The sequence below is a fragment of the Panulirus ornatus genome, chromosome 70 (assembly GCF_036320965.1).
Source record: "Panulirus ornatus isolate Po-2019 chromosome 70, ASM3632096v1, whole genome shotgun sequence".
NCBI classification, from domain to species: domain Eukaryota; kingdom Metazoa; phylum Arthropoda; class Malacostraca; order Decapoda; family Palinuridae; genus Panulirus; species Panulirus ornatus.
Genome location: NC_092293.1, coordinates 1118828 through 1136741, shown reverse-complemented (window position 1 = coordinate 1136741; position 17914 = coordinate 1118828). Strand labels below are relative to the sequence as shown.

At 37.8% G+C, this 17914-nt stretch overlaps 1 non-coding gene across 1 annotated transcript; it reads right to left on the bottom strand.

Moving 5' to 3' along the window:
• Positions 1–775: 775 nt before the first annotated feature.
• On the bottom strand, positions 776–847 carry TRNAT-AGU (transfer RNA threonine (anticodon AGU)). The gene has a single exon. It is a non-coding gene; the product is annotated as a tRNA-Thr (tRNA).
• Between the last annotated feature and the right edge of the window lie 17067 nt (positions 848–17914).

Sequence of the window (17914 nt, the reverse complement as noted above, 5' to 3'; positions counted from 1 at the left end):
TGTGTCACTGCTGGATGATTGTTGGCCTGGATGATGATGGTCAGCCACGAGCAGGAGTGGACGTGTCACTGCTGGATGATTGTTGGCCTGGATGATGATGGTCAGCCACGAGCAGGAGTGGACGTGTCACTGCTGGATGATTGTTGTCCTGGATGATGGAGGTCAGCCACGAGCAGGAGTGGATGTGTCACTGCTGGATGATTGTTGGCCTGGATGATGAAGGTCAGCCACGAGCAGGAGTGGACGTGTCACTGCTGGATGATTGTTGGCCTGGATGATGATGGTCAGCCACGAGCAGGAGTGGACGTGTCACTGCTGGATGATTGTTGGCCTGGATGATGGAGGTCAGCCACGAGCAGGAGTGGATGTGTCACTGCTGGATGATTGTTGGCCTGGATGATGATGGTCAGCCACTAGCAGGAGTGGATGTGTCACTTCTGGATGATTGTTGGCCTGGATGATGATGGTCAGCCACCAGCAGGAGTGGATGTGTCACTGCTGGATGATTGTTGGCCTGGATGATGATGGTCAGCCACGAGCAGGAGTGGATGTGTCACTGCTGGATGATTGTCGGCCTGGATGATGATGGTCAGCCACGAGCAGGAGTGGATGTGTCACTGCTGGATGATTGTTGGCCTGGATGATGAAGGTCAGCCACTAGCAGGAGTGGATGTGTCACTGCTGGATGATTGTTGGCCTGGATGATGAAGGTCAGTGGTGTCGGATGATGGTTTACCACAGTCATATGTGTTCCGATCCTGAATACTGAAAACAAAGGCTCCGCCGGGAATCGAACCCGGATTAGCTGTTTACTAGACAGATGTGCTAACCACTACACCACGGAGCCACTTGTCAGTGGCGGAAAAATTTCTTATTTATGAGCAAACATAATTGAGGACTTAAAGAATCTGGTACAAACATAATGGTTATTGTGATAAATGATTTATTTATGATAAATATGTATTGTGTTGCATTATAATGGTTGTTCAGAACCAAGATCCTTAAACCTGAATCCTAAAAGATTAAAGAATAAAAAAGTTGTGAAAAACATAAACATATATATATAAACAAACCACAGAATATATTTTCCTTGGGATATCTAAAAGAAAATGCAATACAAGGAGCTAGTTTAAGGCAGGAGTATTTGATCTTTTAACAAAACATTTATCTCTACGTCTCTTATCTTACGTCATCATTTCTTATGTTTACTATCAAGAAGTGTCTTTTATCTAACATAAAAATTCAGTATAGGTATTTGATTAATGTTCTCCAACGACGCGTTGTATAACTCTTCGTTAGTGAAGTTCATTTCGTGTAATGGATCATGCATTACAAAGTTGTGTCTATCCACACAAGTGTTACACGTCCCAGGTAAAGATATATTCTAGAGATAGTGTATATCTAACATATATATGTGTTTTATAAATATTTATAAAAATGTTTCCTGAGGGACAATACCTAAGACTTTCGTATTAAAGTTGATCAGTTGTAAGTGATCAAGCATTACAAAGGTGTGTCCATTACCACAGGTGCTACTGATCCCGGGTAAAGGTATTTCATCATCTTTGTATCTTTAACCTTTCTAGTTATAGATGTTTCATCCCTGATTCCATCCTCACAATGGATGTATGTGGTTTGTGTTGTCTTAACATATCATTAGTCAGTTGAAGTGGAGAACATGCTTCTGAGCCTAGCCACTCTACTCTGTCTTCCACATGCTATTCAAGAGGTGTTACCGGATTCCGCCTATAAGTGTTTATGCCGGGAGTAATAAGTTACCTACGGATGGCTTCTTCTTTTATTACTTTTGATGATTTGAAGAATTTGTGCAACATATTTGGTTTTATGATATTAATAAGATTGTTAGATTCGCATATATTCTTTGTCATTTGATGAACTTTAGCTTGTTAGATTCAGTTGTGTCTTGTTGCTATTCAGAAACATTTTCTCTAAAAAAATACCTGATTTCAATTCATAAAGAATATTTTTAAGGAAAATGTCGATGATTTTTCATAAGTATTCATCGCCTCAAAAAAGCAAGTCTATTTTTCCCAGTATACTTAATGGATCTTTCTAGAATTTTGAAGAATATAAACTCATAACTTGTTTAAAACCTTCTAAACCTTGTGCTGATAATAACTACATTACTTTTCTGTAAGCAATATCGTTTTAATGCGTAAAACCCGGATAAAAAGCTTGTAATATAAAATTTGATAGTATTATGTTTAGGTTGTTGAAGATATTACCGATTTCTACATGTAAAACATTTATGTTATCTGCAAAATAGAAATCTTTATGTTAGATATGTTTATTTTACCGGTTTTATGTTACATACATTTCTGTACCTTATGCTCCAGAAAAGTTATGGGATTTAATTCATTATCGTATAAAATAATTTGCTTAACATCAATGTCCCACGTACTTTCTATAGAAATCCGGTAGCAATATATTTTTTGCATCTGGATTCTATGACAATCAATGATAGGTTCTCAGACTCAGTATAAGTGTAATTCATGTTACCGTAATGCTGTCTAAGGTTCTCTCCTGGGTCTACATTGCTGAACAACGTCAGTGTACAATGGCCAGTGATATTCACCGTAGACATATGTTTACACTGTGTACACATAGCAGGCAAACTACAGTATCATCTTAAGATGTGGAAATAAAACTATCAAGGCAGGAGAAGGATTTAGGTGTCATCATTAGTAGAGATGTAAAGCCAAGACAACAGTGTATTAATGTACGTAATAAGACTAACAGACAACTTGGTGTCATGTGTTAGTAGCAAGAATGAACAGGTAATATTACAGCTATAGTTAGTCACACACCACTTACATTATGACGTACAATATTGATCACTGTATTACAGTATGCATATCATTTCCTTGATACCAGCATTAGAATCCTTCCAAATGAACACATTAAGATCATGAGAGTTTCTTTCTCTCACAGGTGGCAGGCAGGGTTAGTTATGTAAGAGGTATGTTTACTGATGTAATCTGTACCTTTACCTGGAATATCATCAACTTCTCAGATCGTTACTGTAATACGTATAAACTTAGGTCAGTACAGCATATTGTCAAAAAACAACACCATTAGTCATGAGGAGTACAACTATATCTCCTCATCTGAAATCTAATTACTACCAATTATTGTATCAGATGGGCAATGCCTGGAAGACGACAGCGATGTGCTTTCTGAGTATATTCTCACAAAAACTACATAGTAAAAATAATTTTGTAGTTATAGCTTTAGAATGATTTAAAAAAAAAAACAGTCACATGAAGCATAAAAACGGCCTTAAAAAAGGAGAGTTGCAAGTGTAGCAGCAGCAGGTGTTGGTCAAGATGTTATAACCGGCAGGTCATGATGCGGCCCATCATCTACAAGTGGTACACACACCATCCCTAGACCACACTTACACTACACTTGACCCAGCCTTGTGGCACCCGCGCCAGCCAGGTACTCACTGGCAGTCAACATTATATCATGACAACAAACTTGGACCTACAACTAAACACAACTTATAAATAATAACCCAGCTGGCTAGATTGACAACCATCATGGCGGTCCGCCAGTCATCTGTATATCTCAATCTTTCCTTCATTTATTCTCCAACTTTTTCATGTCATATCCCAACTCCTCTGTTCATCAACATCTTTACGTCATCTCATAGAAAGGGATATTTACACAGTAAGAGTGTATGTGGCACTCAATCTCTCTTGGTATTTCTTCACACAAGTCTCTTTTCCAAGTTCACTTCCTCTCGCCACCTCTTCTCCCCGACATTGTTTCCTCATTCGAAAACCTCTTCAGATCTTCAATGTCGTCTCCACAAGATGGTGATCAAACATCACACCAGCTGTCCCTTTCAGCACATTTACACCCAAAAGTCTCTCTTTTACACGTCTTTCAATTAACATGTAATCCAGTCATGCCCGCTGGCCATCTCTCCTACTCACATACGTATATTTATGTATATCACATTTTACAAACCAGGTATTCCCAATCACCAGTCCTTTACACACACACAACACAAGTTGTTCACCATTTCCATGCACCTCAGTTATACCTTCCACTGCCACATTACTTACCTTCGCATTTAAATCACCATCACTAATACCTGGTCTCTTGCATCATAACTGCTGACACACTCACTCACTTGCTCCCAAAATACTTCCTTTGTTCTTGACTCTAACTCGCTACCTCGCTAAGTGCCATTTGACCTGACCTAATGGGGCAGGACAAGGGTCATTATCTTCAGTACTCTCTGGACACCACTGGTTCTTGGCCTCAGCCACTACACTCTCCACTTCAATACTATCTCACTAAACTCTTAAAATCACTAATCTTTGACCCAACGCTTTCAGATAATGTCAAAATCGTAATTTATCGTCAAGATCTTCACTATAACGATGGATGAACATACTGAATGTTGGAGACTCGAACCCATGACCTTGATCTTTGAGACTCAGGCTCGGTGATAATGCACACCATACCTGCCAGTGAATTGCAATACTTAGTCACCTAAATCTTAAGACCACACATGTACATACCGAACTCTAGATGAAAAAATTGTCAACAGAAGATATTTCATGTATCTGGTTTTAAAACTGATAAGATCAGGAAATAAGATTTAATCATTATCATTATCGGACGATTATAATGCTCAACAACACACGTTAGGTACACAATATATTTCCTACTAACCTACAAGTGAAATGACAATCCATACCATATCTAACTTCCCACTCGATAACCAGCATACCGTATCCTTCAGTACCCGATATCATATTATACTTAATGATTATAGTAATCATAATGACCATAATAATGATATTAATGATAGTAACAATTATCATAATAGTGATAATGATAATTATGATGATGATAATAATGATACATGATAATATTGATGATAATGATAATGATAACAATAATAATAATATGGTTGCGAGGCGTGGGCTAGAGTTGTGCGGAGGAGGGTGGATGTGCTGGAAATGAGATGTTTGAGGACAATATGTGGTGTGTGGTGGTTTGATCGAGTAAGTAATGTGAGGGTAAGAGAAATGTGTGGTAATAAGAATAGTGTGGTTGAGAGAGCAGAAGAGGGTGTTTTAAAATGGTTTGGTCACATGGAGAGAATGAGTGAGGAAAGATTGACAAAGAGAACATATGTGTTAGAGGTGGAGGGAACGAGAAGTGGGAGACCAAATTGGAGGTGGAAAGATGGAGTGAAAAACATTTTGAGCAATCGGGGCCTGAACATGCAGAAGAGTAAAAGGCGTGCAAGGATTAGAGTAAATTGGAACGAAGTGGTATCCCGGGGTCGACGTGCTGTCAATGGATTGAACCAGGGCATTTGAAGCGTCTGGGATTAACCATAGAAAGTTTTCTAGAGCCTGGATGTGGAAAGGGAGCAGTGGTTTCGGTGTATTATACATGACATCTAGAGTCTGAGTGTGAAGGAAAGTATATGTCTGTGTATATATATATATATATATATATATATATATATATATATATATATATATATTATTATACTTTGTCGCTGTCTCCCGCGTTTGCGAGGTAGCGCAAGGAAACAGACGAAAGAAGTGGCCCAACCCCCCCCCCCCCATACACATGTATATACATACGTCCACACACGCAAATATACATACCTACACAGCTTTCCATGGTTTACCCCAGACGCTTCACATGCCCTGCTTCAATCCACTGACAGCACGTCAACCCCGGTATACCACATCGCTCCAATTCACTCTATTCCTTGCCCTCCTTTCACCCTCCTGCATGTTCAGGCCCCGATCACACAAAATCTTTTTCTTATATATATATATATATATATATATATATATATATATATATATATATATATATATATATAAATATATATATATATATATATATATATATATATATATATATATATATATATATATATATATATATATATATATATATATATATATGCGTGTGTAGACGTGTATGTATATACATGTGTATGTGGGTGGGTTGGGCCATTCTTTCGTCTGTTTCCTTGGCCTACCTTGCTAACGCGGGAGACATCGACGAAGTATGATAAATAATGAATAGATAAGTCATGATGATATATGATAATGATAAGATTGATGATAATAATGATAATAATGATTAAAATAATAATAATAATAATAATGATAATAATAATAATGATAATAATAATGATGATAATAATAATAATAATAATGATAATAATGATGATATTGAAAATGATAGTAATAATAATCATAATGATAATAATAGCAATGACAAAAAAATAAAGATAGAAATGATAACAATAATGATGATAATGATAATGATAATGAATAATAATAATAAAAATGATAATAATAATAATAATAATAATAATAATAATAATAATAATTATAATAATAATAATGATAATAATGATAATAATAATAATAGTAACAATAATAATGAAAACAATAATGATAGTAATAATAAATGATGCAATTATGATAAATAGAACTGTACTATTATAATAATGAAATGATAAAATTGATGATGATAATAATAGTAATACGAATGATGTAATTATAATAAATAGTACTGTACTTTAATAATGATGAAATAATGAAATTGATGATAATAATAATAGTAATGATAATGGTGTAATTATAATAAATAGTACTGTACTATAATGATAATGAAATAATAAAATTGATGATAATAATAACAATGATAATAATGGTGTAATTATAATAAATAGTACTGTACTAAAATAATAATGAAATGATAAAATTGATGATAATGATAATAGCAATAACAATGACGTAATTATGATAAATAGTACTGTACTATAATAATAATGAAATAATAAAATTGATATTATCATCAATTTCATTATTTCATTATTATTATAGTGCAGCACTATTTATTATAATTACATCATTATCATTACTATCATTATTATCATCAATTTTATTATTTCATTATCATTATAGTACAGTACTATTTATCATAATTACATCATTATTATTACAATTATTATCATCAATTTTATTATCTCATTATTATTATTATAGTTCAGTACTATTTATCATAATTACATTATTGTTATTAGTATTAGTATTATTAGCGAAGATATGTGTCATCCTCGCTTAACGAAACAGTACAGTCTCACGAAAACATTTTATCTTCAAAGGAGTCCATCATGTCCCTGCTACTGAGTGCAAAGCAACCTTGAAGCTGCAGGAACCCTTAGATAAGGGGTCCAAATGTCGTATGAAAACCGGTTGTAGTAATACATATATTCCTTTTGGTGTGGAGGAATGGATAGACGTATTTACCACTACCACAAGTTCCAAATAAACATATGCTTATCTCCTTATAAAGAGTTCAAAGTAACATCAAGACAAAGACGATATGAATCCATCAACGTTGTGATGCCAGACACAGAGAGAGTGGTCAGCTCCTGATAAGGTTGGAGACCTGGTGAGTGCTGGCATATTGACCATGACGTAACTGGGAACTGTAGTGGACACTCAGGGTGGCGGAGGCTCCTCCATGGCGTTTGATGTCCATTATACTCTAACTCGAGTATACCTAATAGTAGTTACATGTTTGATATTGAATTGATTATCATCTCACCTGAATGACAAGTACACACTTGAGTTCCGTAACAACTTAAGAGCATGATATATATTGCATAAAACTATCAAAATCCCAATCACTGAGCAAACAGGGAAGACATCAGAGTGATATATGAAATTATTAAAACAACATTTGCCGTCCTACACTTCCATACCCCACAACACTAGGGCTACACTGGCCGACCAGAGTCACCTGCCCCGTGTCAACACACACTGAAGGTACACTGGCCGTACAGTGTCCACACAAGGACACCTGAACGCCGCCCAGTAGTCGATCAAGAGCAAGTTTAAGTGGATATATAAATTTACCCACTAAAGTAAAGAAATTTGCAAATAACGTGAAACGTGAGTCCACGTTTGTTTAAAACGAATTGACCGATTTACCACATACAAGGAACTGACACACATCAACAGTGTCTCAACTGAGTGATGAGAAAATCAACGGATTATAACCTGAATCAGCAGCAGGAAAAAATCATCATCACATTCTCACTGATCCATCAGTGAGTTAATGAGTCACTAACACCCAGAACACGTCTTACTCATGCTGGATATATCTCCACATATATCAAGTCCAGGTTCTAAGACATTATGGGGTGTTGTACCGCCAGATGAGATTAATCAGATATATGATTATGAGCAGAAAAAGATGTTATCTATGTGTGATATGCAAGAGGAGGAAAACTACTCCCACACATCACATTTTACACACATTTCCACAGGACAATGAAAGGTAAGGGGTATTGCTGTGATGGAATTGGTAAGACATTCATAAATATAAACGTAGGATGGGATAAATCTAAGACAAGTAGGTAACAAACAACCACATTTTTCTACAAACTCAACAAAGACAAAGGCGAATTTTTTAGATATCAAGAAGTACATACCATATTTCCCCAATACCTACAGTTTTGTAATTAAAGAAAAAAATATTCTTGAGCTTACTTATTGACGAGTCACTTATGCTAGTTAACTTTGTTTTCAAGCTCATTATTGCTAGAGTATTTCCCATCATCTCTTATCTGCATAATCACTTCATCAGGATCATTAGGCTTACGTGGACCAATTACAGGTTATGTATGTAAATATGTTGCTTTAATGTTAAAGAATGAAATATGTCCTGGTTGATATGGCATGATTGTTGATGAAACTGTCTAGTTGATTTGGTCCCTAACATTGTGTTTAATGTTACCTATATATGTTATTGCTCATAGTTGTCTCAAGTCGTCCATACAATGCTTCATCCTTGGGAAAAACATAAAAACAAGTTTTATATTATTTTCTTCTTTTTTTAAACTGAAAACTCACTGTAAAGTTTTCGTCAACAGACAGCCAGACAGCGCAAGGGTAATTAGTGCCACCAGCTGTTGACAGCGCACAATTAAAGCAGTCATTGCTCGCGCGAGATTACTCCTGCTTTCCTGTCCTTCTTATATAGTCTTTGTACCACTACACACACACACACACACACACACACACACACACACACACACACATATACACACACACCATCATTGATGTCATTATCTTTCCACTACAAGCTACATTACACTCTCCACAAGAGGTGATTCTGCCCAGTGTACACCCTCTATCGTATCCTGCCATCTTCACTATATTGATGTTTCATCTTCACTACACTAGTGCTTCAACTTCACTCTGTTAATCTATCATCTAGGATATTAAATCAATGAGGAAACGCTAGTCGACTATATTTTTGTGTGGCTTCACTATATTTTTGCAAGTGCTGGTCTATGAAAGTTTACTTCGTCAAGTAAATCACTCATCTCACCAGATCGCAGAAATGACTCACGTCCGCGCTGCCCATCGGTACCCTGGCAAGGAATCCTTCCTTGAATTTTTCGAGGCTCACATCCAGCAAACCGGGGCTGTTAAAGATTGTATAAGCCGAACTGAGCTATATTTGCGATACTGTGAATTCTGCGAAGGGTTCGGGTACGAGAAAGCTGCCGTCCTGAACGTCGGCAGAACACTGGGACGGTGGGGCATCAAGGCAGATCGCAGACTTGGAGGACGCAACGGCCGCCACCAGGAGTACGCCTACACCAGAATTGCCTGGTTGTCCGGCAGTGAGGGCCTGGCCCAGGGAGGAAAGCGGTGCCTTCCAGAATGCCAAAGGCCTTCCACGAAGAGATCACATCTGGATATCGAACCCGTGCACGAGAGAGTAGTGGTGAAGATCCAGACTCGGCATCAAGATGATGATGACCTGTGCAAAGGCGGACCCAGCGAGGAAACTGGTGTAGTTGACACAGGAGCAGCCGCCATCCCCATCAATGTTTCTTTGGCTCCCACCAAACAACGGGGCAAAGTGATGCCTACCACTGAATTGGTGACCTTGATCCCCTACTTCTATGGGGATGAATCAGGCTTGGTGGATCCCGACGTACTCGTACTGGTCGTCGATGAAGACCCTGATGTGTCCGTCACTGCGACTGGAGGATCAGCAGCACCTGCAGCAGCAGCCGACCCTAAAGCTGAAGCTGCCGTGTTGAAGATTAAAGTCCACACCACCAACATTCATCCCTGAAATTCCTTAAACCTTAAGTTCCCGTCCCTGAGATTGGAGAAGCTGCTCCTCCTCCAGTCGACCCTGTTATACCCGGTCCTCAGAAGACACTTCCTACAGCAAAAGTTCTCATTCAGTTGCAAATTATTGGCAAACTATTTTACGGATGAAGCGGTTACCATAAAGGATTAAATCCTTAGGAAAAGTTCCTACTATTCATGAGTCCCATCTACTGGGGTGACAAAAAAAATTAAAAATAAAAAGAATACATCCATTCTGTTGGGTGATATAAACATGGCACAAATGGACCCTAAGTCGAACTGCTGACCTCCTAGTGGTAGGGTCCGGGCAACTTTGAGGGAACATTAACCTTCAAAGGCTAACAGCAGTCGCACAAAAACAATAAAGATTAATCATTATAAGTCATTTACAATAATCATAGACGATGGTTATAGCCTCGCCCATCTATCATCTCATTCGCTCTGAACGAAATCATAGGCGACTCTGATTGCACCTACATCTATCAGTTTACCTATTTATTCAACCATCTATCTATCTGTCTATCGTCCGTGTTTGAAGATTTTCTGTATCATGTAAATATCAGCCATTGAAATGTCCTGAGATTAATGTCGTAGTGAACAAATGAATTCTAGTTTGGACTGAAATACTTAGCCCCGTTTTTGAACTTTCCTTAACCATTTGTCCATCATTCATTCCCCTTAAGAATCTACGAACTAACTTCAGAGTTGCATTACAAACCTATGAAACATGTCACCAATTCACTGTTTTGTTCACATTTTTAACTATATTACATCTGTCAGTTTCTAACTGCGATCGTCGGATGATTATCTTTATATATTTGCTGCTGTTCAAGTTCCTTCACGAGAATAATAAACCCGACCTTGTTTTCATCATGTAACATGGAGTTCAAGAAGAAAGTCTATAGATGAGAAAAATCCAATGGCATAAATTCAATTAATTAGATTACACGCAGAATATTCGCCCTTCTTGACCAACACCATTTCAGAAGTAATGGTTGCTCGAACATCGGCAGTTGAGACAGAGAAAGAAAAACAAAAATATGTTCAGTAAAACTATATTAGTACAAAGACAATGTATCGTATGTACCGATATGAAAGATGATATATAATCTGTACTAATATCCAAGACAATATAGGCAGCAAGTATGAATTATGTACATGTGAAGGTATATATATATATATATATATATATATATATATATATATATATATATATATATATATATATATATATATGGATGTGTTGGAAATGAGATGTTTGAGGACAATGTGTGGTGTGAGGTGGTTTGATCGAGTGAGTAACGTAAGGGTAAGAGAGATGTGTGGAAATAAAAAGAGCGTGGTTGAGAGAGCAGAAGAGGGTGTTTTGAAGTGGTTTGGGCACATGGAGAGAATGAGTGAGGAAAGATTGACCAAGAGGATATATGTGTCGGAGGTGGAGGGAGCGAGGAGAAGAGGGAGACCAAATTGGAGGTGGAAAGATGGAGTGAAAAAGATTTTGTGTGATCGGGGCCTGAACATGCAGGAGGGTGAAAGGAGGGCAAGGAATAGAGTGAATTGGAGCGATGTGGTATACCGGGGTTGACGTGCTGTCAGTGGATTGAATCAAGGCATGTGAAGCGTCTGGGGTAAACCATGGAAAGCTGTGTAGGTATGTATATTTGCGTGTGTGGACGTATGTATATACATGTGTATGGGGGGGGGTTGGGCCATTTCTTTCGTCTGTTTCCTTGCGCTACCTCGCAAACGCGGGAGACAGCGACAAAGTATAAAAAAAAGAATATATATATATATACATATATATATATATATATATATATATATATATATATATATATATATATATATATATATATATATATATATATATATGTATATATATATATATATATATATATATATATATATATATATATATATATATATATATATATATATATATATATATATATATATATATATATATCTATATATATACATATATATATATATATATATATATATATATATATATATATATATATATATATATATATATATATATATATATATATATATATATATATATATATATATATACATATATATATATATATATATATATATATATATATATATATATATATATATATATATATATATATATATATATATATATATATATATATATATATATATATATAAGGTTATTTAATGTATGTATGACTCATGGTGAGGTGCCTGAGGATTGGCGGAATGCTTGCATACTGCCATTGTACAAAGGCAAAGGGGATAAGAGTGAGTGCTCAACTTACAGAGGTATAAGTTTGTTGAGTATTCCTGGTAAATTATATGGGAGGGTATTGATTGATAGGGTGAAGGCATGTACAGAGCATCAGATTGGGGAAGAGCAGTGTGGTTTCAGAAGTGGCAGAGGATGTGTGGATCAGGTGTTTCCTTTGAAGAATGTATGTAAGAAATACTTAGAAAAACAAATGGATTTGTATGTAGCATTTATGGATCTGGAGAAGGCATATGGTAGAGTTGATAGAGATGCTCTGTGGAAGGTATTAAGAATATATGGTGTGGGAGGCAAGTTGTTAGAAGCAGTGAAAAGTTTTTATCGAGGATGTAAGGCATGTGTACGTGTAGGAAGAGAGGAAAGTGATTGGTTCTCAGTGAATGTAGGTTTGCGGCAGGGGCGTGTGATGTCTCCATGGTTGTTTAATTTGTTTATGGATGGGGTTGTTAGGGAGGTGAATGCAAGAGTTTTGGAAAGAGGGGCAAGTATGCAGTCTCTTGTGGACGAGAGAGCTTGGGAAGTGAGTCAGTTGTTGTTCGCTGATGATACAGCGCTGGTGGCTGATTCATGTGAGAAGCTGCAGAAGCTGGTGACTGAGTTTGGTAAAGTGTGTGAAAGAAGAAAGTTAAGAGTAAATGTGAATAAGAGCAAGGTTATTAGGTACAGTAGGGTTGAGGGTCAAGTCAATTGGGAGGTAAGTTTGAATGGAGAAAAGCTGGAGGAAGTGAAGTGTTTTAGATATCTAAAACACTATATATATATAGCGACTGACTTTAGGATGCATTTGGATCTGTCAAAAATTGTATCTACCAAATACTTCAACTTTCAACTGACCAATTCTATATCTTTATTCAATTTATCTCTGTTTTATCACCTTTCTGTTACTGTTTAATATCTACAGTAGCCCGTCTACGTAGTTGGGGCTCTGAAGCAAAGGAAACTTTTTCTAGCCTAGGTTAGGGTAGCATCTAAACCAAACCTAAATGACCTTACCTTAGAAATATGTTCAGACAGTACCTTCTGAAAAATATTTCTTAAGGTAAGGTCGTGGGGATTAGTTTAGGTGCTAACTAAACCTTGGCTAGAAAAAGTTTCCTTTAAAGCCACAACTACTTGAAAGGACTACTTTAAGTGGTGATATTGAAATTCATTTGCTCCAGTGTGCCCCTCCCTCCGTTTGTTTTATGTCCATCTAAAGATGCATACGTTCAATTTTTGATGTAGATTGATTTCCTATATTAGTTTCGTCTACGGAATTTTACATCTTCAGTTCAGCACACCATTGTGGTAATGAAGGGATAGTCACCACATTTACAAGCCGAGTGCACGTAGCTTACCCCACCTCGTTAGAGAGAAAACTTACCTGTATTTGAATCAATGAACGGGAACAGAGAAGACAAAATTTTACTATACATTTATTATACAACTATATATAATTTATATTACATAGATTACCTCATTTCCTGCACTTTCCATCACAAATTTGCTGAGGTCATAACCTTGTAGTTACCATTACCTTACAACCTTAAGGATGGTGGTCTACAACACCTCTAGATTGATGGAGAAAACGAAAAGTTTCGTTTTACTATTAAGACCACAGAAATACGGTAATTCCACTTCACTACCACTAACTACTAGTTATTTTACTTGTTGATTTTCACGGCTAAGATTTTCATCCTCTGAGCGAAGCCATAAAATAATCGTCCTTATCTACTCTGAGCATTGGATAGCCTCCTGATGATCAAGATTGCTGTTTTGGTTGTCCGTTTCCCTTGTTACTGGTGCGCCTCACTGCACACCTTACATGAGTGCCTTCCACAGTATTAGGGACAGCTGCTGGGCCTCACTGTAGCTACTTCTGGGACGGTTGCCAATCTTCCTCGTATTCCCTCATGGCCACAGCGCCAAACCGACTCCCGCCATCAGGCCGAAACGCACAAACATTTCTGACAAAATTGAGACAACCGCTTTCGCGTCAGATTTGACATCAAGTGAATTTATACGACAATTACGTTCAAGATGCTTGGTTTTTCGTTCATGGATTGAACAGAAGCAACCAACGATGGTTGCTACTGCCCAATCCATGAAGTCCCCCCCACCACGGAAAGGTAACCAAGCTTCGGGGGGGATGGGTGTTTACCCTGACGCCAACGGAGAAACTCAATACAATATTTTTATTATAACTTTCCTTAATCTTGAAAAATGAATCCATCAGAGGGAACAATAGCCCCAGTCATATGAAGATTGGCTAACCAAATGTATATAGTTGTCAGTCCTTCTAACACTTGTATATTTTCGACCATTAGAGTATCCATCTATACATCTCATATAAGTGTTGCTAGGACAGTTGTCTATTAGTGCAGAGATCTTTTCCTCGGTAAAGAAAGTGTAGCCGGACTCCGCCCTCATGAGGTTACTGCACGACAGCAAAGATCACCCTTTGGTAGGCTGTGCTATAAGCAGCACAGCTCCGTCAAAGATCTCACTCCATAAGTGAACTTATATAGATTCTTTTTTAACATTTTGTCTTGTCTATAAGGAACTCATCAGTTCTTCTCCAGTGAAAGCAAAAAATCATCGAGAAATTCATTTGCTTCCTCAATATCAGGATCTTGTGGCTCTGTGTGGGGGACGGGGCTGGTGGGCTGTGTGTCTGGCTGTGTCTGGAGAGCGGGGCTGGTGGTCTCTGTGACTGGCTGTGTCTGGGGAGCGGGGCTGGTGGTCTCTGTGACTGGCTGTGTCTGGGAAGCGGGGCTGGTGGTCTCTGTGACTGGCTGTGTCTGGAGATCAGGGGAAGTCTTGGGTATAAATTTCAATATACTGTGAGCGATATCGTCTCTCAACCGATTCCTCTCGATCTTCTCTTGCACGGCCTTCATGATACGTTTGGGCGGCTTTCTCCATTTTCTTTGCATTTCAGTTGGTGATCCTGCGCCATCGAGCCACATGATACCAGAATAGTATCGTTCCTGTTTGCCAACGGGTCCAATCTTGGTGTCACACATGATGCCGAGTGAACCCAAATGGCGGCCGATGTTTACGTTGGAAGCCACGGGCTCGTTATGTATCTTGCAGTAACTTTCATACCGTTGCTGCAGCTCTTTCCTGCTGATAAGGTACCGCTTCATAGTAATAGTCTTTCCCTTCATTTGAACGAAGGTATTCATGAAACTAACAAAGGAAGCCTTTCCTTTGTAATCCCGTTTGTAGTAACAGAAGGCCATTGAAGACGTGGATTGGGTCAGGCGAAGTTACACAGACTGACAAGACAGTCCTATAATCAATGGTCCTGTATCAGCACTGAACTCGAAATACGTCAGAACGACAATTTCAACCCAGGGCTGGAGGGCCAATTGATGATATTCTCACGTCTTGCTCAACCAAGTAACCTCGGTTAGACCTTGTTTATATTTAAATATAGTAAAGTTAATATAGTGAAGCTTGATGATTCTATTTATATGTAAGTTGCAATGTAGTTTGTATATATATATATATATATATATATATATATATATATATATATATATATATATATATATATATATATATATATATAAATATATATATATTTTCAATAATGGATGGAACTCGGCTCCTAAGGTGATTTTGTTGTTGGAGTGGGACCTCCAGCCATTCTGTCTACCTTTTCCCTTTCTAGACATGTTGTGGTGCATTGGGTAGTATGGCAACCTTCGTCTTCATCTTTTTGGGTGCAGGCTTGCAAACCTCGTGGAGTACTTGTGGGGTTTGCTTCTTTACTGCACCCGACATAGCCATCTGGGTGTAGCTATCTACCCGGGCTGGTGGGTCAGCCACCATAGCTACACGCTCACTCGGTACCTGGGCTGGTGGACGAGCAGCCTTCCTTTCTTCCATGGCTACAGTCTGCCTAACGACCTGGGGCTGTGGAGCAGCCATCCTTACTACCACCCAGGTTGGTTGGGCAGCCTTCTTTCGTTTCTTTGCTACACCCTTCTGGTTGGGCTGGTTGGGCAACCTTCTTTTTCCTCTTCTTCGATACAACCTGCCAACCGAATTCGTCTGCTGGTGGGTCCGTTTCTTTCATGGAGACAACCTCTGTAGCCACTTGGGCTGGCCGGTCAACCTTCGGTTGTAGGTAAAAGTATATATATAGAATAATGTGGTTATCATCAGCAGCCAGAGGCCATTCCTCCCTCCTTGCCTGCAGAGTTCTTGATTTTCTGGAAAGTTCTACGAGATTCTGGTAAGATAAATACCATTGAGAGGACGTTGTTAGGGGACAGTCAGGTTCAGTTTAGAGTTGGTTGTGGGATGGTCCTTTTACTGTGTCGTATCAGCCAGATGGGTATTTCTTTTCACAGTTTTCGTTAAAGTTTCTGTTTTCTAAAGGCATAATCTAGAGCACTATTTTCCATTTGTTTATCATTTTTGTTGTTATAGTTTCATTATCATCATTAGTTTTGTTATTGTTGACTCTCAGATATTTGATGTTATGTTCATGATTGCCGTGGAAGCGTCTGACATCTTGCTAGAAGACTTTCTGGTCACAATATTTCTGCACTGGGGAGTTGATCGTATTCTTTTATTGCAGGTTTTGTTATTATCTTGCTTTACATTAAGGTCTACTGGAGGTTTCCCCAATGCTGGTTGAACATATGTTCAGCAACAGGAGATGGCGTAAGATACAGTATTGATGAAACTTATCTATCTATATACCTATCTAAATATCGCTCTATCAATCTATCAATCTAACTATCTATCTATCTATATATCTATCTTTATCTGAAAGTCAACAATAATAGAATCATTGATATATGAAGTATAACAATGTCCTCTCAATGGCAATTATCTCACCAGAATCTTCTAGAACCTTCCAGAAAACTATGAACTCTGCAGGCAAGGAGGGAGGAATGGTCTCCGGCTATTGATAAAACCATATTTTTCCATATATATGTTTATGTATACATATTTATGTATATATATAAATGTATATATAACGTACAGAATAATGCGGCCATCATCAGTATCGAAGAAAACTGAAAAGATGAGGTCCCACCGAGATTCGAACTCGGATTGCTGGATCCAGAGTCCAGAGTGCTAACCCTTACACCATGGGACCTGATAAGAAAAGATGTGATTTCATCTAAATGTTTTACATATAATCAACCAGAGGCCATTCCTCCCTCCCTGCCTGCAGGGTTCAAGGTTTTCTAGAAGGTTCTCGAAGATTCTGGTAAGATCATTACCTTTGAGAGGTCGTCGTTAGATGACAGTCAGGTTCACTCTATGGTTGGTGTTTGTAGTTGGTTGTCCGAGGATGTTGTTATACTTGATCAATTTTGTAATTGTTGACTTTCAGGTAGGAAGTACTCATTTACGATGCATCCTTGTACTCACAACAACCTTATGAGTCACTTCAAGATTTATCTTCACTACAACTTTATCTTCA